Here is a 21,535-nt window from a genome sequence, read left to right on the forward strand (position 1 = left end):
GGTAGCAGTAAAGTCAGGCACTGAGGGGCAGGCAGAGAGGCGCCCTGAGGCAGAGGTGGGCCCACGGTGTGCATATGCCACGCTCCACGGAGCCAGTGGGAGCCAGGGGTATGCAGGAGTCTCACCCTCCCAGGGCCTATAGCTGCTCAAGTTACAGCTGCAGATCCAGGCATCTCCGCACTCTCGGGGGCCTGGGAAGGCCCCATTTTGCCCCTGCAGGCTCGGAGGTGTCTGCTCCCACTGCCTGGCCTCTCCTCACTGTCAGCACCTGTTCCACTCACAGGGCAAAGTTGAGGCCAACCCCAGGTCTGTCACAAACCGGCTGCGTGTGCGCACACTCGGGGCAGTGCTGACATACCAGCCCCCAGCCAACGAGCACAGAAGAGAGGCCAAGGGGGTGCTGGGGGCAGCTCAGCGCTGGCCCACAGACAATCCTTGGCACAAAAAGCCTGGGCACCATAAACGGCAGCAGGAGGCAGACAAGCTCCTAGGCATGAGTGGGTGAGTCCTTGGTGAAGCACCACCTTCAAGTCAAGGAGGGCCTGAAGCCTGGGTGTCAGACTGCTGATCCTGCCAACTGGGGTGGGAACTTGTGGTGCCTTTTCCAGGCACCCGCCATGTTTGCCCATGGACCATTCCACATGCACTTCCTCCCCTGAGGCCCATAAAAGCCTCAGATTCAGCCAGATGATGGGAGACCAGCTGCAGAGAGGAGCTGCCCACCCCAGGTCTCCTTTCTGCTGAGGGCTGAAGAGATGACCAGACAACCAGCTGCAGAGATGAACTACCCTCTCTGCTGAGAGCTGGACACTCATCGTGATAACCTCCCCAGCAGAGAAAAGCTACCCTCCCTACTGAGAGCTAAAGAACTGATGGGACAACCAGCTGCAGAGATGAGCTACCCTCTTTGCTGAAAGCTGAACACTCATCGGGACACGTTGGCTACAGAGAGGAGCTGGAGAGGAGCTGCCCACCCCAGGTCTCCTCTCTGCTGAGGGCTGAAGAGATGACCAGACAACCAGCTGCAGAGATGAACTACCCTCTCTGCTGAGAGCTGGACACTCATCGTGATAACCTCCCTAGCAGAGAAAAGCTACCCTCCCTACTGAGAGCTAAAGAACTGATGGGACAACCAGCTGCAGAGATGAGCTACCCTCTTTGCTGAAAGCTGAACACTCATCGGGACACGTTGGCTACAGAGAGGAGCTGCCCACTACAGGTCTCCTCTGAGTTCTTCTATTGCTCAATAAAGCTCCTCTTTGTCTTGCTCACTCTCCTCTTGTCTCTTATCTGTGTACTTCATTCTTACTGGACGCAGAACAAGAACTCAAGACCCAGTGAATAGCACAGCTAAAAGAGCTGTAACACAAACAGGGCTGAAACACCCTTGCCCACAATGTTACAGGCAACAAGAGAAGAGGATAGAAGAGCTGTGGCCCTTTGGGAACTCCAGACCTAGGAAATTCCCAAGCCAGAGCTGTGACACCCTTTTTAAGGCTCTGCAGTTCCTGGAGTCTCCAAGCTTCCAGGCACCACACTGCGTTCCCTGGTGTCAGCCGTGGAAGCTGCTTATTATATCCCTGGTTCAGTCGCAGCCTCACAGGAGCTGGTGCCAGTACTGGCACCTGGAGCTGCCCACCCCACCACAGCCAGAGTGCCTGGTTGTACGCAGTGGCCAGACCCCACGCTCACTAACACACCCCTCACGGTTCCATGACTGGCTCTCCCTTGGCAAGTGTGGGACTCAGACTGGTAGCAGGAGCCGAGCACAGCCTGCCAGGCTGAGCGGGTAGAATGAGCCCAGCAGGTCAGAGCAAAACTCAGGCAAAGGCACCACTGGTCACAGAAGTTTCCGGCTGGTGAGGTGACACCCCAAGGATCCCATAACACCACTGTACTCCAGCCAGAGGGAGACCCTGTCTAAAAAAAAAACAACGAAAAAGCCCTAATATCTGAATTTAGAAAGTAATGCTCCAAACTGGTATTTTTATTTCTTTTCGTTCAAAGACAAATATTGTACAAACTGATATTTAAAATGATTTTCAGATTCTTTGCTTTGTAGATAAGTAGTAAATTTGATTGACTGCATTCTACTCCTGGGAAAATACACACCTCTCATTAAAATGTACAAGCACACTCTGTACATACATGTTATATATAAAAACCAAACCAAAGGCAGGGCACAGCAGCTCATGCCTGTAATCCCAGCACTTTGGGAGGCTGAGGCGGGTGGATCACTTGAGGTTAGGAGTTCAAGACCAGCCTGGCCAAAGTGGTAAATCCCTGTCTCTACTAAAAATACAAAATTAGCCATGTGTTGGGGTGCATGCCTATAATCCCAGCTACTCAGAAGGCTGAGGCAGGAGAATTGTTTGAACCCAGGAGGCGGAAATTGCAGTGAGTTGAGATTGCACCACTGCACTCCAGCCTGGGCAACAAAAGTGAGACTCCGTCTCAAAAAAAAAAAGAAAGAAAATCTGTCTTCATCTCTTAGGGACTTACAATGCACTTTAAGGGGCACAAGTGGTCCATAAAGAGAAAAACCAGGGTGGCAGTTACGGATGATATCAGCTGCCAACATAAAGCCTCTTTGATTTCTGAATTTCTAACACAATTTCTGATTTTTCCTTGTTTCTTTGAGACAGGGTCACACTGCTGCCCACGCTACCATGCAGTGGTGCAATCATGGCCTACTGCAGCCTCAACTTTCTCAGTTTCAGGTGATCCTCCCACCCCAGCCTCACCACGCCCGGCAAATTTTTGTAGTTTTTGTAGAGACAGGGTTTCACCATGTTTACCACGCTGCTCTCGAACTCTTGGACTCAAGCAATCTGCTCACCTCAGCCTCCCAAAGTACCAGGATTACAGACATGAGCCACCATATCCAGCCACTGATTTCTTACAGTGGTCAGAAATGACTTTCTATAGGAGGGGGACCTAATCTGGCCCCACCTAGAAAGAAGTATGGAACTTAGCCAGGCATGGTAGCTCACACCTGTAATCACGGCTACTTGGGAGGCTGAGGTAGGAGAATTGCTTAAACCTGGGAGGTAAAGGTTGCAGTGAGCCGAGATCGCACCACTGCACTCCAGCCTGGGTGACAGAGTGAGTGAGACTCTATCTCAAATAATAATAATAATAATAATAATAATAATAATAATAATAAAATAAATGTGGAACTTAAGATACCCCCCCCCCACAAAAAAAAAAGGCAGTGCAGTGGTGATGGTGTGTATAATGGAGCAAAAATAGGACTGTGTATAGTGACTTCAGCAAATAATGGGATTTAAAAGGCTTGGCTATGGCTGGGCCTGGTGGCTCATGCCTGTAATCTCAGCTAGCTACTAGGGAGGCTGAGGTGGGAGGATGGCTTGAGCTCAAGAGTTTGAGACTACAGTGAACTACGATCGCAACCCTAGGTGATGGAGAACCTGTTGAGCAAGAAAGACATGAAAGGAAGGGTGGGGGAGGGAGGAAGGCAGGAAGGTCAGCACAATGGGAACAGGCACAGAAAGAAAGAAAAAAGGACAGGTGCAGTGGCTCAGGCCTGTAATCCCAGCACTTTTGGAAGTCAAAAAGGAACAAGCACTTGAGGCCAACAGTTCGAGACCAGCCTGGACAACATAGTTAGACTATATCCCTAAAAAAAATTTTTTAAGTTAGCTAAGGGGAGTAAGACAGAGCAAGATGACGCGAATTACCTTTTACGAGACTCAGCACATTCTCATCTGTGGTAGCTATGGGGCGGGGCAAAACTACTACTTCTGCTTGATTCCTGGTACCAGGTTAGCTACCAGGTCAGTCACGGGGGTGCATAGAACACCAAGAGGGCTCGTGGGGTCCCTGATTCCAGGACTTGACTCTTGGATGGCATTTCTGAACCTGCCCTGGGCTATAGGAGAAGCTACTGCCCTGAAGGGTGGTTGAAAGGTGAGTCCCAGGCCAGGCAACATTCACCACAAACTGACTTAAGAGCCCTTGGGCCCAAAGGGAACACCAGCAGCAGTCTGCCAGTACTCCCCCTGGGCTTGTTGCTCTGGGATTAGGTTCCTCTGCCATTGGGAAGGGGAGGGAAGAGTGGGAAGGACTCCACCTTGTGGCGTGAGTGTCAGCTCAGCGGCCATACAACAGAACACCAGGTAGACTTCTAAGGTTTCTGATTCTAGTCCCTGGCTTCCAGAAAGGATCCACCAGGGACCTGGGGGAATTCATCCCTCTGAAGGGAAGGGCAGAGGCCTGGCTGGCTGGCTTTGCCATTTGCTCATCGTAGAGCCCTAGGGCCTCGAATGAACGTAGGCGGTAGCCAGGGAGTGGTTATAGCAGGCCATGGGTGAGACCCAGTGCTGTGCTGGCTTCAGGTCTGACTCAGCACAGTTCCAGTGGTGGTGGCCACAGGAGTGCTTGTGTCCCTCCACTCCCAGGTCTAGATGGCTCAGAACAGAGAGAGAGACTCTGTTGTTAAGGAGAAAGTAAGGGAAGAGAACAAGAGTCTTTGCCTGGTAATCCAGTGAATTCTTTCACATCTTGACCAAGACCATCAAGGTGGTACCTCTATGAGTCTGCAACAACCACAGCAATATTGAGCTTGGGGTGTCCCCTAAAACAGATACAGCCTACATCACAACACCCGAGTCCTTTTGAATATGTGGAAAGCCTTTCCAAGAAGGACAGGTACAAACAAGCCCAGACAGTGCAGACCACAGTAAATACCTAACTCTTCAATGCTCAGACACAGATGAACATCTACAAGTACCAAGATGTTCTAGAAAAACACGACATCACTAAATAAACTAATAAATAAGCCACCAGGAACCAATCCTATAGAAACAGAGATATGTGGCCAGGTGCAGTGGCACACTCTTGTAATACCAGAACTTTGGGAGGCCGGGGGAGGCTGATCACTTGAGGTCAGGAGTTCCAGACCAGCCTGGCCAACATGGCAAAACCCGCCTCTACTAAAAATACAAAAATTAGCCAGGCGTGGTGGTGCGCGCCTGCAATCCCAGCTACTCAGGAGGCAGAGGCAGGAGAATCCCTTGAACCTAGGAGGTGGAAGTTGCAGTGAGCCGAGATGGCACCACTGCAAGACTGTCTCAAAAAAAAAAAAAAAAAAAAAAAGGGAGAGAGAGATATGTGACCTTTCAGACAAAGAATTCACAGTAGCTTTTTGGGGGGGGGAAACTCAAAGAATTTCAAGATAACACAGAGGAGGAATTCAGATTTCTGTCAGACAAACTTTTTAAAAGAGACTGTAATAAGAATCAAGCAGAAATTCCAGAGCTAAAAAACACAACTGGCATATTGAAGAATGCATCAGAGGCTTTTAATGGCAGAACTGATCAAGCAGAAGAAAGAAATAGTGAGCTTGAAGACAGGCTATTTGAAAATGCAGTAAAGAGGAAAAAAAAAAAAAAGAGAAAACAATGAAGCATGCCTGCAGGATTTAGAAAATAGCCTCAAAAGGGCAAATCTAAGAGCTATTGGCCTTCATGAGGAGGCAGAGAGAGAGAGATGGGGTAGAAAGTTTATTCAAAGGGATAATAACAGAGAACTTCCCAAACCTAGAGAAAGATACCAATATCCAAGTAAAAGAAGGTTATTATAGAACACCAAGAAAACTTAACTAAAGACTACAAGGCATTTAATAAGCAAACTTCCAACAGTCAAAGATAAAGAAAAGATCCTAAAAGAAGCGAGAGAAAAGAAACAACATACAATGGGGCTCTAATACATCTGGTACCAGACTTTTCAGTAGAAGCCTTATAGGCCAGGAGACAGTGGCATGACACAAAGTGCTGAAAGAAAAATCTTTTACCCTAGAATACCAGCAAAAATATCCTTTCAAACTTGAAGGAGAAATAAAGACTTTCCCAGACAAAAGCTGAGGAATTTCATTAACACTAGACCTGCTCTACAAGAAATGCTAAAGGAGTACTTCAATCAGAAAGAAAAGGCCATTAATGAGCAATAAAAAAGTCATCTACCAGGCCAGGCAAGATGGCTCATGCCATAATCCCTTTGGGAGGTTGAGTCGGTGGATCACGAGGTCAGGAGTTTGAGACAAGCCTTCCCAACATTGTGAAATCCTGTCTCAACTAAAAACACACACACACACACAAAATAGCTGGGCGTGGTGGTGGGCACCTGTAATCTCAGCTACTCAGGAAGCTGAGGCAGGAGAATCATCTGAACCCGGGAGGAGGAGGTTGCAGTGAGCCGAGATCAAGCCCCTGCACTCCAGCCTGTGCGACAGAGCAAGACTCTAAAAAAAAAAAGTCACCTACCAGCACTTTGAGGGGACAGGACGGGTGGATCACTTGAACCCAGTAGTTCAAGACCAGCCTGGGCAATTGGCAAAACCCCATCTCTACAAAAAAATAAAAATAAAGAGTGGTGGAACACACTTGTGTTCCCAGCTACTAGGGAGGTTGAGATGGGGGGACTGCTTGAGCCTGCAACTCCACTGCATGCCACAGCACTCCAGCCTAGACAAAGAGAGACCCTGAATTTAAAAAAAAAAAAAAAAAAAATCTGAAGGTACAAAACTCACTGGTAATAGTAAGTAAACAGAAAAACAGATTATAACACTGTAACTGTGGTGTGTAAGTTACTCTTATCTTAGAAAGATTAAATGATGAACCAGGCTGGGTGGTGGCTCACGCCTATAATCCCAGCACTTTGGGAGGCCAAGGTGGGCAGATCATGAGGTCAAGAGATCAAGGCCATCCTGGCTAACACGGTGAAACCTCATCTCTACTAAAAATACAAAAAATTGGCCAGGCTTGGTGACGGGTGCCTGTGATCCCAGCTACTCAGGAGGCTGAGGCAGGAGAATTGCTTGACCCTAGGAGGTGGAGGTTGCAGTGACCCAAGATTGCACCACTGCACTCCACCCTGGGCGACAGAGCAAGAAGCCATCTAAAAAAAATAAAAAAGAAAAAGAAAGAAAGATTAAATAATGATGAACCAATCAAAACAATAACTGTTAGACAACTTACAATAAGATATATAGAAACAACAAAAAGTTAAAAAGTGGGAAGACAAAGCTAAGATTAGAGTCTTTGTTAGTTTTCTTTTTGCTTGTGTGCTTACGCAATCAGTGGTAAGGTGTTGTCAGCTTAAAATAATGGGTCCTGAGATAGTATTTGCAAGCTTCATGGTAACCTCAAACCAAAAAACACACAATGGATTTGCAAAAAGAAAAAATCAAGTACCACCAAAGAAAATCTTCAATAAAAGACATGAAAAAAGAAGACAGAGAAGACCACAAAACAAACAGAAAACAACAAAATGGCAGGAATAAGGTACTTACCAATAACATTGACTGTAAATGGGCTAAACTCTCCAATTAACAGACACAGATGGACCAAATGAATTAAAAAACAAGACCTAATGATCTGTTACCTACAAGAAACACATTCACCTATAAAGACATACACAAAAAGATATTCCATGTCAATGTAAACAAAGCAGGAGTAGCTATACTTAAACAAAATAGATTTCAAGACAAAAACTAGAGACAAAGAAGGTCATTATATAATGATAAAGGAGTCAATTTAGCAAGAGGATATAGCAATTTTAAATATATATGTACCCAACACTGGAGCACCCAGATATATAAAGCAAATATTAGAGCTAAAGAGAGAGAGGCCCCAATACAATAATAGCTGGAGACTTCAACACCCCACTTTCAGCATGGGACAGATCTTCCAGACAGAAAATCAACAAGGAACACTGGACTTAATTGGCACCATAGGTCAAATGGACCTAACAAAAATTTACAGAACATTTCATCCAATGGCTACAGGATACATGTTCTTTGCCTCAGCATATGTATCACTCTCAAGGACAGGCCATGTTATGTCACAAAGCAAGCCCCAACACATAAAAAACAAACAAACAAGAAAAACCCCTGAATGTCAAGCATTTTCTCTGACCAAAATGGGATACTCTAGAAATCACTGACAAGAGGAATTATGGAAACTATACAAATACATGGAAATTAAACAATATGCTCCTGAGTGACCAGTGGGTCAATGAAGAAATTAAGAAGGAAACTGAAAAATTTCTTAAAACAAATCATAATGGAAACACAACACACCAAAACCTATGGGATACAGCAAAAGCAGTACTAAGAGGGAAACTTATAGCTAAAAGTGCCTATATCAAAAAGAAGAAAAGGCTGGGCATGGTGGCTCATGCCTGTAATCCCAGCACTTTGCGAGGCTGAGGCAGGTGGATCATTTGAGGTCAGGAGTTTGAGACCAGCCTGGCCAACATGGTGAAACCCCATCTCTACCAAAAATACAAAAAATCAGCTGGGTGTGGTGGCGCGTGCCTGTGATTCTAGCTACTAAGGAGGCTGAGGCAGGACAATCGCTTGAACCCAGGAGGTGGAGGCTGCAGGGAGCCAAGACTGTGCCACTGCACTCCAGTATGGGCAACAGAGTGAGACTGCCTCAAAAGAAAAAAAGAAGAAGAACTCCAAATAAACAACCTAATGATGCATCTTAAGGAACTAGAGGCCAGGCGCGGTGGCTTACGCCTATAATCCCAGCACTTTGGGAGGCCAAGGCTGGTGGATCACCTGAAGTTGGGAGTTCAAGACTTGCCTGACCAACATGGAGAAACCCCATCCCTACTAAAAACACAGAATCAGCCGGGTGTGGGGGCGCATGCCTATAATCCCAGCTACTTGAGAGGCTGAGGCAGGAGAATCACTTGAACCCGAGAGGAGGAGGTTGCGGTGAGCCAAGATTGTGCCACTGCATTCCAGCCTAGGCAACAAGAGCGAAACTCTGTCTCAAAAAAAAAAAAAAAAAAAAGGAACTAGAAAAGCAAGAGCAAACAAAACCCCAAATTCAAATTATTAGAAGAAAATATTAAAGATCAGAGCAAAAATAAATGAAAATAAAATGAAGAAAATAAAAAGATCAAGGAAACAAAATGTTGGTTTTTTGAAAAGTTAAAATTGATGAACCTTTAGCCAGACTAAAAACAGAGAAGAGCCAAATAAAATCAGAGATGAAAAAGGAGAGAATACAACTTATCCTGCAGAAATTCAAAGGATCATTAGTCGCTTATATGAGCAACTATGTGCCAATAAATTGGTCTAGAAGAAATGGACAAATTCCTACACACAACATACTACCTACCAAGATTGAACAATGAAGAAATCCAAATGTAAGCTCACCAATAACAAGTAATGAGATTGAAGCCATAATAAAAAGCCTGCCAGTAAAGAAAAGCCCGGGTCCTGATGGCGTTCACTGTTGAATTCCACCAAACATTTAAAGAAGAACAAACACCAATCCTACTCAAACTATTCTGAATAGAGGAGAAGGAATACTTCCAAATTCACTCTACAAAGTCAGTATTACACTGGTACCAAAATCAAAGACACATCAAAGAAAGAAAACTATAGGGCCAGTATCTCTGATAAATACGGCTGCAGGCTGGGCACAGTGGCTCACGCCTGTAATCCCAGCACTTTGGGAGGCCGAGGCGGGCGGATCACGAGGTCAGGAGATCAAGACCATCCTGGCTAATACGGTGAAACCCCGTCTCTACTAAAAATACAAAAAAATTAGCTGGGTGTGGTGGCGCGTGCCTGTAGTCCCAGCTACTCAGGAGGCTGAGGCAGGAGAATGGCGTGAACCCAGGAGGCAGAGCTTGCAGTGAGCTGAGATTGCGCCACTGCACTCCAGCCTGGGCGACAGAGCGAGACTCCGTCTCAAAAAAAAAAAAATATGAACGCAAAAATACTCAACAAAAAACTAGCGGGCGAAATTCAACAATACATTAAAGGTGGGGTGCAGTGGCTCACACCTGTAATACAATACTCTAGGAGGCCGAGGTGGGAGGATTTTGAGCTCAGGAGTTCAAAACCAACCCGGTCAACATAGTGAAACCTCATCTCTACTAAAAATAAAAAATTAGCTGGGTGTGGTGGTACATGCCTGTAATCCCAGCTGCTTGGGAGGGAAGGCAGAAGGACTGCTTGAGCCTAGGAGGTTGAGGTTGCAGTGAGCCAAGATCGCACCACTGCACTCCAGCCTGGGTGTCAGAGTGAGACTCTGTCTCAAAAAACAAAAAACAAAAAATAGGAGCCCAAACGACTCTTTAGGAAAAAAAACTTAATAATATGATTGAAAAATGGGCAAAGATTTGAATAGGTATTTCTCAAAAGACACACAAATGTCAAACAGTCATTTGAAAAGGTACTCAACATCATTAATCAGAGAAATGCAAGTCAAAAGTACAATGGGACATCATCTTACTCCCAATTAAAATGGCTTATATCCAGGCTGGGCACAGTGGCTCAAGCCTGTAATTCTAGCACTTTGGGAGGCCGAGGTGGGTGGATCACCCGAGATCAGGAGTTCAAGACCAGCCTGGCCAACATGGTGAAACTTCATCTCTACTAAAAATACAAAAATTAGCTGGGTGCAGTGGTACATGCACCCCAGCATGTACCTGCAATCCCAGCTACCCAGGAGGCTGAGGCACAAGAATCGCAACCCAGGAGGTGGATGGAGGTTGCAGAGAGCCAAGATCGCACCACTGCACTCCAGCCTGGGCAAGAGTGAGACTCTGTCTCAAAAAATAAAAAAAAAGACCGGCGCAGTGGCTCACACCTGTATTCCCAGCACTTTGGGAGGCCAAGGCAGGTGGATCACCTGAGGTTGGGAGTTCAAGACCAGCCTGACCAACATGGAGAAACCCCGTCTCTACTAAAAACACAAAAAGTAGCTGGGCGAGGTGGCGCGTGCCTGTAATCCCAGCTACTCGGGAGGCTGAGGCAGGAGAATCGCTTGAATCCGGGAGCCAGAGGTTACAGTGAGCTGAGATCTTGCCACTGTACTCCAGCTTGGGCAACAAGAGTGAAACTCTGTCTCAAAAAAATAAATAAATAAAAATAAAAATACAAAAATAAAAATCACAACAATTGAACTCATGGAAAGAGAGAGTAGAATGATGGTTACCAGAGTGTGGGAAGGGTAGGAAGGAAGTTGAGGGGAGGTAGGGGCGGTTAATGGGTTAAAAAAAAAAAATAGAATGAATGAGACCTAGTATTTGATAGCACAACAGGGTGACAACAGTCAATAATAATTTAATGGTGTAATTGGATTGTTTGTAAAACAAAGGACAAATGCTTGAGGGGATGGATTCCCTATGTTTCATGATTTGATTACTGCGCATTACATGTCTGTATCAAAACATCTTAAGTACTCCATAAATATATACACCTACTATGTACCCCCCAAAATTAAGTTAAAAATCAGCTGGGCATGGTGGCGCATGGCTGTAGTCCCAGTAACTCAGGAGGCTGAGATGGCAGGATCACTTGAGCCTAGGAGGTTGAGGTTGCAATGAGCCATAATTGTGCCACTGCACTCCAGCCTGGGTGATGGAGGAATATTCTGTCTCAAAGTATAATAAAATATATTTACAATAAATAACTATAAATATGCTCAGCTATCTTAAATCACATTCATTTTTCCCTCCTTCCCAACCAAACAGGAATGTGCCTTTTCAAATAAACTGACTTTTCCAATCTTCCTCCTCACCCTCCACAGTCAAATAAATTGACTTGTTAAAAAAAAAAAATCAGCATATACAAATACCTACACACTCTTCGTAAGAAATACAAATCTGGATCCTTTGAAAACCACACTAATGAAATAAAAGTGAAGAATTATATATAGGCAGTTCTCAATTATTAAATATATTGTACCCTAAAGGCACATTTAACTTTATTTTTTCCCATAGACAATATTTTAAGTTATGGTTAGACTTTACAAAGCTACCCCAAACCATGGTAAACATGTAAAAGTACAATGAAAGATATTAAAATACAACATCTTGCTAGAGTAAGTATGAAAATACTAATCAGAAATGCCAACATTAAAAAAAAAGTAGGTATAATTGGAAATAATTAACAGTTGGATAAAATTTGTAGTGAAGTGTAACGGGCTGTTAAAAGCACCTGGACAGACCTTACTTCAAAGGCCAAAAAAAAAAAAAAAGAAAAATAATCAAAAATTTAAAAATACCTAACAAGATCTATTTATTTATGTATTTATTTTTTTGAGATGGAATCTCACTGTCACCCAGGCTGGAGTGCAGTGGCACAATCTCGGCTCACTGAAAACTCCGCCTCCCAGGTTCACGCCATTCTCCTGCCTTAGCCTCCCAAGTAGCTGGGACTACAGGCGCCCGCCACCATGCCCAGCTAATTTTTTATATTTTTAGTAGAGACGGGGTTTCACCGCATTAACCAGGATGGTCTCGATCTCCTGACCTCATGATCCGTACACCTTGGCCTCCCAAAGTGCTGGGATTACAGGCGTGAGCCACCACACCCAGCCAAGATCTATTTATTAAATAACAATTGTTGAAGGAGATTTAAAGGTATTTTTAATGTTTCCAGAGGTTAACACTTACCATTTCTTTAATAGTCATTTCAACTGGAATATGTGCAAATCAATTGTGATCAGGGTTGTCTGGAACACTTACAAACAGTGAAGGGGAATACAGAAAAAAATGGGGAAAAGCTATCAAAAAAACTGACAAGAAAAAATACTAGAATCACCGTTTTAACTGACTGTATCAAAAGGACCACCTGTCCTGTGACGTCAACAAAAATAATAATGTGTACATGAAGCAGCAACAAGGGACTTGGGAAGCATGTACTAGGAATTCCTATGGAGGGTACAAGAGGCTGAAGATCAACCTGTAACATTTTTGTTGTTTTGACGTTGTATCAGCTTGGAAATATTTTACCTGTACAGCACCAGCTTCCATTACAAACATGGTTTTTAGTACAAACAAGTTTGGGTTTAGGAGGAACCCAGCATCAGTATGAGTTGCTTCAGGAAAAAGTAGATGAAAAAGTATCACAATAGCAGCTGACATTTATGACGGTTTCTATATCAGATACCATTCTAGGCACTTCACATATATTTTTGTTCTTCCTAACAATCTTATGATGTAGGTATATAGTTATTATGCCATTTTAGAGATGAGGAACCACGGGCAGAAAGCTCAGTTACTACCAAGAGTTAAGCTAGTGGAAAGTAGAAGTGAGGCACAATCATGGCTCACTGCAGCCTCCTGCCTAGGCTCCCAAAGTGCTGGGATTACAGGCGTGAGATACTGTGCCGGGTCAACATACCTATTTTTAAATCCCTCTATGAGGCAGCAGTATTAATCTCTCTACAGATGAAGAAGCTAAGGCACTGCATCAGGTAACTTGCCCAAAATCACAGCTATTAACATAGAGAAGTCAGGTCTCAATCTCACTTGCATCCTACCTCTTACTGTCTATCTATGTGTTAACTGAGATAATGTACACAAAGATCTCTGTAAAGTGCTTGGCCCACAGTAAGCATTCAATAAAGGTTAACTAACTATTGCTGCTATTTAAAACTTCTTATATACATCCTTATACACACTCCAGTTATGGCCCCATAGGTGTGGATAGAAACTCATCTAGATAGGATGGCAAGGAGAAAGACAGGCTTAAAGAAATAATTTTAATAAATAAGCATTCATTTTGCAAGTATAAGTTTCAGTTATCAAAAACTGATCGGAAAAGCAGTTTTAATACTAAAAACCACAGGGAGAAGTGAAAAAAGAACAGAAAATTTGAAGCATAGGTAATGAATGATGTAAGGATAAACACACACAAGAAGAAACACTATTGCCATATTCAAATGCCCTCTGTACTTCAAAGTGAATTTAGGCTTTCTCAAAGCCTAAAAACACAAGCAATATTAAAAGTGCTATGACTTCAACATTCATCTTACTGCAGGGAGATCTAAACCTGGATACAGGGCGGGCGCAGTGGCTCACACTTGTAATCCCAGAACTTTGGGAGGCCAAGGCAGGCAGATACCTGAGTTTAGGAGTTCGAGACCAGCCTGGTCAACATAGTAAAAACTCGTCTCTACTAAAAATACAAAAATTAGGCCGGGCGCGGTGGCTCACACCTGCAATCCCAGCACTTTGGGAGGTCGAGGAGGGCGGATCACGAGGTCAGGAGATCGAGACCATCCTGGCTAACACGGTGAAACCCCCATCTCTACTAAAAATACAAAAAATTAGCCAGGTGTGGTGGCGGGTGCCTGTAGTCCCAGCAACTTGGGAGGCTGAGGCAGGAGAACTGCATGAACCCAGGAGGTGGAGCTTGCAGTGAGCCGAGACTGTGCCACTGCACTCCAGTCTGGGCCACAGAGTGAGACTCCATCTCAAAAAAAAAAAAAAAAAAAAATTAGCTGGGTATGGTGGCAGACGCCTGTAATCCCAGCTACTCAGGAGACTTAGGCGGAAGAATCATTTGAACCTGGGAGGCAGAGGTTGCAGCCAGCCAAAATCACGCCACTGCACTCCAGCCTGAGTGACAGAGCGGGGCCTCGTCTCAAAAAAATAAAAAAACCAAGTTTCTCAGGTCCCAACCCTTGCCACACTGTGCCTGTCAACTACGGTGGGTCCTTTAAAAAGAGGCTATACTTACCTCACTTTACAAACAAAAAACTAAGGCCCAAAAAGGCCAGTTAACAGCCTAAGGTCAAGCAACTTGTATCACAATCAGGACAAAAATACAGATTTTTCCTGAGCCATATTAATTTAATTTTTTTTTCCACAAAGCACCTAAAGACAGTGTAGTGGGATGCTTCTGAAAAAGCACCCTGCCTCAACTAATTCCAAGCACCAGGATGACTTCGTAACCAATTTTATTTAAAATTTCTTCCCAAAGAAAGTGTTCATCACTACATTTTCCCAGTGCCTATATTACTATTTGTTGAGCAAACTAAGACCCTAGACACTACCCTCAAATCTGAAAGTTACAAATAAAACCCCAAGTAACTTCATACATTTATCCTTAAAAATTCTCCTCTGTGAAATGTCTAACCCATCAGCCCTATTTTTATTTCACAGCCCATTTTACAGAACCTTCGCTACAGTCTGAAAAAGAGTCTACTGTATAGAACTGTAAGTATATTTAATTTAAAATTCAAGGACAATCCCCCACATTTAGGAAAACAACTCAAAATTTTCTGGCCTTATGCTGAATAAGTTCTTCTCTGCCCCTATGCAGTTTAGTAACTTAGATATGCTATGTTAAGGCTATTTGGTATTATCAAGTCCCCTACAAGAAGCCTGAAAAACCAAGTGAACTTCACCATCTCTACCAAAAAAAACCAAATAGTTACAAGAACTATTATTTAGCCTTCAGTGCCTATGTCTCTTACCCTTAGAACTTAATAATTTTTCTCCTACCAAAAACTGAGTGAATCAGGCAGATTCAGAGGAAGCAGGTCCTGGCCTTTTAGACAGTGAAAAGAGCCACAGGAAACTTCTCGTTACAACAACAACAACAACAACAACAACAACAACAACAAAAAAAAAAAAGGTAGGCACAAATACATTTAACTATCAATGGAGCAACAGAGGGCTCATCTTGTGCTTTCAAGACCTACTGTCAAAAATATTTTACAGTTAATGAAAGGTCAAATAAAGCAGCAATGGAGAAGGTTAACAGATCTATTAAAATTACATGTGAGAATTTGCAAAGATAAGATGGCTATTTCAAATACAGCAGCTGCTATGTTTGATAAAACAATTTTCCCAACCATCTTCTCCTTTCTCTTCCCATCTCTCTCAGACACACATACACACTCCCTTATAATAACATTACTGAAGTGTTGTCTAAGTTAACCTCATTTTAGCAAGGAGGAAACGTCCCCAGACTTCATGTCTATGAAATATCTGGGCCAGGGGTGGTGGCTCAAGCTTGTAATCCCAGCACCGTGGGAGGCCGAGGCAGGTGGATCACCTGAGGTCAGAAGTTCGAGACCAGCCTGGCCAACATGGTGGCCCATTTCTACTAAAAATACAAAAGTTAGCCAGGTGTGGTGGCACATGCCTCTAATACCAGTTACTTGGGAGTCTGAGGCAGGAGAATCGCTGGAAGCCGGGCAGTGGAGGCTGCAGTGAGCCGAGATCGTATTACTGCACTCCAGCCTGGGTGACAGAGCATGACTGTCTCAAAAAAAAAAAAAGAAAAAGAAAAAACAAAGAAATACCTGGCGGACTGGGCATCTTGTGATGTTAACTGGCAAGCAGAGAAACCATCACACAAATTACCAAGAAGATTGACATCCTACTACCAGGCTCCATGTTTTTGTTTCATAGAAGCCCTAACCTAGGATATATTCATTTTTCTATACTTATATCTTTTTCAGTGATGCAAAAAACTGTCTAAAAGTACATTTTGGGTACAGGATTGAAGAAAATGATTAGCATCAAAATATTGTAAATGCTTCCAACTTTCGTCTTTCATCAATACTTTAAGAATCCCACAAATTCACTTAGTTTCATTATTCTTTAACTGTATTTTACAGTAAAAGAGCAGTCTGCAATATTTTCATGAGAGTATAACATGGTTAGACAAGGCATCAAGCTACAATGTTGACATATCCCCTGTCCTAAAAGTCTACAGCTCCCATATGTCCTCAACATGTAATATCCTATTTTTCAATACTTCCAGTCAATGCGGTCAAGAACTTCCCGACAGAACAGCCCTCTCCATTGCAATCATATTATAACCTTCCCTACAAACAGCAGACTGCTCCCACCATTTATTTATATGTAATCATGGGTCATAGCTTGCTGGCCCAGTGAAAGACAGATGGCGTCCCAAGACTCCTAAAGTACTGTCGTTTCTCTAATGTATATAGTTGGGGTTTCAGCAGGGCTTGAGTTTTATAACTAATCTAATTTTCAAGAAAATTAGAAAAGTTATTTTCTAAGGACCCAAAGGTATCCTTGGGAGGACACCTGTTAAACAAAACTTCCTCCTAGAGCTCCTTGCCCCTTCAGTTAAATAACCTCAGAAGTCAGGACCTGTTTTTCAGCTTAGCCATTAAGATATAAAAACAAAACAAACAAAAAACCCCCACACGATTGGTCACTCTTCTCTAACATAAACCTATCCTTGCACCACCAGGCAACCCCTTTCTCTAAAACACAACATTCAGACTTCAACATTCAGACTTCAACATTCAGACTTCAACATTCATGTTTGTCATAATTAATTTGAAATGAGTTATCCTAATTTAAAAGTAATTATTGAGTGGTGGCATGCACGTGTAATCCCAGCTACTTGGGAGGCTGAAGCAAAAGAATTGCTTGAACTTGGGAGGCAGAGGTTGCAGTGAGCTGAAATCGTGCCATTGTACTCCAGCCTGGGCAAGAGCGAGACACTGTCTTTAAAAAAAAAAAAAAAAAAAAAAAAAAAAAAGAGTCATTGAACTGACTGCATTTTCATATAATACCACTCCCCAATTCTCAAGAGTAGAGACTGATGTCCTTTCTCTTTAAGGAAGGAATATAGTCCTTTGGATCAAGAACTCCAACAGGCCATAGGCATGGCAGAAAAGGCACATATTTGGATTAAGACAAATCTAGGCTTTCATCGGAGGTTGGTTACTTAGCTTAGTTTAGCCTTTGTGAAGTCCACAGGACCTCTTTAAGTCTCAATTTCTGCTTCAGTAAAACAGGTATAAAACACCCACTGATCTCAACAGATAGTGAAGCAAATGGAAGGAGATAGCTAATGTAAAGAGCCCAATACCTAAACAGTGCTAATAAATATTAGTTACAATCCCCACAAAAAGGGCTAAATGGAAAACCGGATAATCCTTGTTACACGAAAAAAGGGAAAATAACACTTCCTGGAAGCCTCTTTTGTAAGTGCCAGGCACTTTGCTAGGCCCTTTCTCATACTGTCTTACTCAAATCTTAAGACATCCTTTATTTTCCCCCCTTTCCTTTTTAAAAGAGGTTAAATAACTAAGCAGGTCATCAGAAGTGGTGAGTCCTATTTTCAACCTAGGTCTTTCTGACTCCAAACACTCAATAGGCTATTTATTACGTGGCTTACACAGATAATTTTGAAAACACACGCTACATCCAAACCGTGGTTTCAACTGAAGAGAAGTTAGAATTGAGCACATCCTTATAAACATAATAAATTCCAAAATGAACACTGATGATTAGATCTTAATCAAGCCTACCGTCATAATTAAGGTTTACTATCTAAAGCATCACAGTTAATTATCTTGAGAATAGCTGTCCTTATACAGAAACCATTATTTATAAAATCCAGGTCAAACCTAAGCTGCAGTATGGACCACCAACGCACACACACTAATACAAACCTCAGCTCTGACCAACAACCAAGGCTACTGCTGAAAACTGTTCATAGAGGTCTTGGTGGCACCTGCATTCATTTAAGGACTGATTCAGTGCCTACTGTATAAATAGTGCTTCCAAAAGTAAACCCTTGTAAAAGTGCGAAGTCAAACACATCAGTAACAAATTTCACCTTTCATTTGGATTTAGCCCCTAAGTATAACGTACATTACAACATAAACATAACTTTTAAATGCAATGTGAAACCAAAACATTCCTGTGACTGACATTATTGCCTTTCTCTCTAAAATGTACACAGGCCCACACATATAAAACTCGGCAGGACACCCCATTAAAACCCATCCACAGCCCCTCTTACAGGGAATTCACCATTCCCAGGTAAAAACCTCTTATTGAGGAATTTATTTACGTTTTAAGAAATTTTCCTTTGAAGAACTATTGGGTACATTTAAAAAAAAAATTTCTCCTCGTTTTAAAAACACTGTCCTTTGAGAAATTTACACTTATCAATTTATAAAAATCCTACTTACAACTTCACATTAAAAGGACACATCTTCTAAGTCCTTTAAATTCTTGCAATAGTAAAAATAAATTAATTAATTTTAAAAACTTCTCTAGTTTCCTTTATCCACTAATTAAGAGTGCTCACAAGATGTGTGGTCCTGAACTAGGGGTGGCAAAGAAGAGAGTTCCAAGGTATTGTCAAAGCCAAGGACCTTGAAAAGTTTACAATCTAGTTGTACAGTGTGTTCTATTAAAAACAAACAAACCTTTCAACAATTTACTATTTTGAACAAAAACAGGTGGTTTTAAGTCGAAACCTTTAAATGGACAAGGAAAGGAATACTGTAGGAAAAAAGACCAAAAAATAGATTCATAGAAATTAAAGACGGAAAAGGACTAAGCATTCCAAGTGACCAAAGGACTAAGTATTCTAAGTAACATATCCTCAAGAATGTATTTGATTTATCAGATAAATCTAGCTTGAAAAGCCATAGCGAATTCCACAAAGTCAATAGAATAAAACAAACATGACACAACTTCTATAAAAATGTTACCTTAAAAAATGTTACTGCAAACTGTTAAGAAAGCAGTTAAATTTAATTAGCTAAAGACAAATACATGGCTAGCATCCTATACACTTTCATTATCATGTCCATGGCAGACATCACCAACCAATCACACCACACTTCCCTCCCTCCCCCCGCAACATAATCGAAGAACACAATCTTCCAGTATAAGTCAGAGTAGGCATTATTACCAAATCTATTTGTTGTCCTTGATAGCTATTTTTCAAATATTGAAGTTGCCGGGTACAGTGGTTCATGCCTGTAATCCTAGCACTTTGGGAGGCCGAGGCAGGCAAGATCACCTGAGGTCCGGAGTTCAAAACCAGCCTGGCCAACATTGGGAAATCCTGTCTCTACAAAAATACAAAAATTAGCCAGGCGTGGTGGCCGGCACCTGTAATCACAGCTACTTGGGAGGCTGAGCAAGGAGAAATGCTTGAACGCCAGAGGTGGACGCTGCAGTGAGCTGAGATTGCACCAGTACAGTCCAGCCTGGACAACAGTGTGAAACTCTGTTTCGAGAGGCAGTGGGGGAGAAAGGTCGGGCGGAGTGGCTCACACCTGTAATTCCAGCACTTTGGGAGGCCAAGGCAGGCGGATCACGAGGTCAGGAGTTTGAGACCAGCCTAACCAACATGGTAAAAACCCGTCTCTACTAAAAATACAAAATTAGCCAGGCAAAGTGGCACGCGCCTATAATTCCAGCTACTCAGGAGGCTGAGGCAGGAGAATCAGTAGAACCTGGGAGGCAAAGGTTGCAGTGAGCCAAGATCACACCACTGCACTCCAGCCTGGGCGACAGAGGGAGATTCCGTCTCAGAAAAAAAAAAAAAAAAAAAAAAGTATAATTTTCTGTTAAAGAAAACAAATCATTAGGGTCAAGAGAACCTTAATTAGGAACAGATTTTTTTTAAAATGTAATCCCCTTTTTAAAGAGTTCTAGAAAATTATATATTTTGAGAGCTTATTTTTGACTCATTTGAATTAAAAAACCAGAGACAGTCGCTATTTCTCTTTCTTTCTTTTTTTTTTGAGACAGAGTCTCGCTCTGTTGCCCAGGCTCGAGTGCACTGGCAGGATCTCATCTCACTGCACGCCCCGCCTCCCAGGTTCCCGCAATTCTCCTGCCTCAGCCTCCCCAGTAGCTGGGACTACAGGCGTCCGCCACCACACCCGGCTAAATTTTTTTTTGTATTTTTAGTACAGATGGGATTTCACCGTGTTAGCCAGGATGGTCTCCATCTCCTGAACTTGTGATCTGCCTGCCTCGGCCTCCCAAAGTTCTAGGATTACAAGCGTGAGCCACCGCTTCCGGCGTGACAGTCGCTTTTTCTGAGTATCCAAAAAGTCAAAACCAGACATGCCTACTCATTATGGGATTTTTAAAGAATATATAGTTTAAAAAATATATCTGTAAATCTAATAAATGAAAGAACCACTAACTTGGTTCTTGCAGTTTAAGAGAAATACAGGTCAATATTAACCAAACACTTCTGAGAATATATGTGGTCACTTAAGATTTGTCACTTCCTTCAAAAGAATTTAAGGTAGAACAGACTCCCGAAGTGAGGTGATAAAAAAGGGAAATATAAACAGATACCTGGAACTCTGGGATCATGTTATAGTGGGTGACATTTGGCATAGAGTAAACCAACAGGAAGGACTGAAAAACTGGATTCAGGAAGTTGTAAGACAGTACTATTGTATAAGAGAGAAACAAACATTTCTTAAATACTCAAGTCTAATAAAGAAAAAGATCTCATATTCTACAAAAAAAAAACAAGACACTCTAGCTCCCTAGTCTAACAGGGTTCAAGTATTATATATACATAGGCAGATAACAACACAATCTCAGGAATATAAACACCATAAAAAGGGGCATTTCAGGCCGGGCACAGTGGCTCACGCCTGTAATCCCAGCACTTTAGGAGACCGAGGCAGGCGGATCACGAGCAGGAGATAAAGACCATTCTGGCCAAGATGGTGAAACCCCATCTCTACTGAAAAAAAAAAGGAGCCGGGCTAACATGTGTGATGCGCACCTGTAGTCCCAGCTACTGAGGAGTCTGAGGCAGGAGAATCGCTTGAATCCAGGAGGTGGAGGTTGCAGTGAGCCGAGATGGTGCCACTGCAATTCAGCCTGGGAGACAGAGCGAAACAGTCTCCAAAAAAAAAGGTGGGGGTTGGTGCATTTCTCCACCAATCTCAATTGCATTAATAGTAAAAATAGTAACTTGCTTTGA

The 21,535-nt window shown here is 42.9% G+C and overlaps 1 protein-coding gene across 2 annotated transcripts in view; it reads right to left on the reverse strand.

The window, feature by feature from the left end:
* JMY (junction mediating and regulatory protein, p53 cofactor) overlaps positions 1-21,535 on the reverse strand; it is an 88,271-nt gene that overhangs the window by 64,787 nt on the left and 1,949 nt on the right. The gene's annotated exons all lie outside the window — the stretch shown is intronic.

Source organism: Rhinopithecus roxellana, chromosome 3 (assembly GCF_007565055.1).
Source record: "Rhinopithecus roxellana isolate Shanxi Qingling chromosome 3, ASM756505v1, whole genome shotgun sequence".
NCBI classification, from domain to species: domain Eukaryota; kingdom Metazoa; phylum Chordata; class Mammalia; order Primates; family Cercopithecidae; genus Rhinopithecus; species Rhinopithecus roxellana.